The sequence below is a fragment of the Nicrophorus vespilloides genome, unplaced genomic scaffold (assembly GCF_001412225.1).
Source record: "Nicrophorus vespilloides isolate i.1.1-1 unplaced genomic scaffold, Nicve_v1.0, whole genome shotgun sequence".
Classification (NCBI taxonomy): Eukaryota; Metazoa; Arthropoda; class Insecta; order Coleoptera; family Silphidae; genus Nicrophorus; species Nicrophorus vespilloides.
The window spans coordinates 72,208-73,051 of NW_017099764.1; the positions used below are offsets into that span (position 1 = coordinate 72,208).

Sequence of the window (844 nt, forward strand, 5' to 3'; positions counted from 1 at the left end):
TCACCTTTTCCGACTTTTTGGCTTCTTTCCTTTTTAGTTCCCTTTCGTTCTCTTCATTTTTAGCTGCTCGAGCTTTTTCCTCCTTCACCCTTTCCAACTTTTTGGCTTCTTTCCTTTTTAGTTCTCTTCATTTTTATCTGCTCGAGCCTTTTGCTCCTTCACCCTTTCCGACTTTTTGGCTTCTTTCCTTTTTAGTTCTCTTTCGTTCTCTTCATTTTTATCTGCTCGAGCCTTTTCCTCCCTCACCCTTTCCGACTTTTTGGCTTTTTTCCTTTTTAGTTCCCTTTTATTCTCTTCATTTTTAGCTGCTCGAGCCTTTTCTTCCCTTTCTTTTTGCACTTTCCTCATATTCGCAACTGCTTCTCCCTTTCCGATTTTCTTCCTTCGTCTTCATTTGGACATCACTCTGTTTCTGCTTCTGTTTCATTGCCTCCAAAGTTTCCCTCATTTTTTCCTCGTGTTCCGGTTGCAGTAAACTCATTCGTAAATTATATTCCGCTTCTTTTCTGCAACTTTCTTCTTCCATTTGGCTTCGTACCACTTTATGATTGTCGTTAGACATAACCCGCTTGATTCGTTCCCTGATATTTGTGAAACCTTCTTTTTTGAAAACAAGTTCTCTGAGGACTTCGAATGCTGTCTTCTGAATTATACCGTAGGTTTTCTCACTAACAATTTTACTGAATCTATTAACATTTGTAAAAAGTAATATTTTTTTTAATATGATTGAAAATATTTATCAAACAGAAAAAAACATCAAATTTAAAAGAAATTATCCTATCCTATAAGAAATGCCTATCTACAAATTAAGTATCGAACAAATTTTATTCTATTTGTATAGCAA

At 35.4% G+C, this 844-nt stretch overlaps 1 protein-coding gene across 1 annotated transcript in view; it reads left to right on the forward strand.

Moving 5' to 3' along the window:
• LOC108565525 (alpha-2C adrenergic receptor-like) overlaps positions 1-844 on the forward strand; it is a 52,382-nt gene that overhangs the window by 50,216 nt on the left and 1,322 nt on the right. The window lies entirely within an intron of this gene.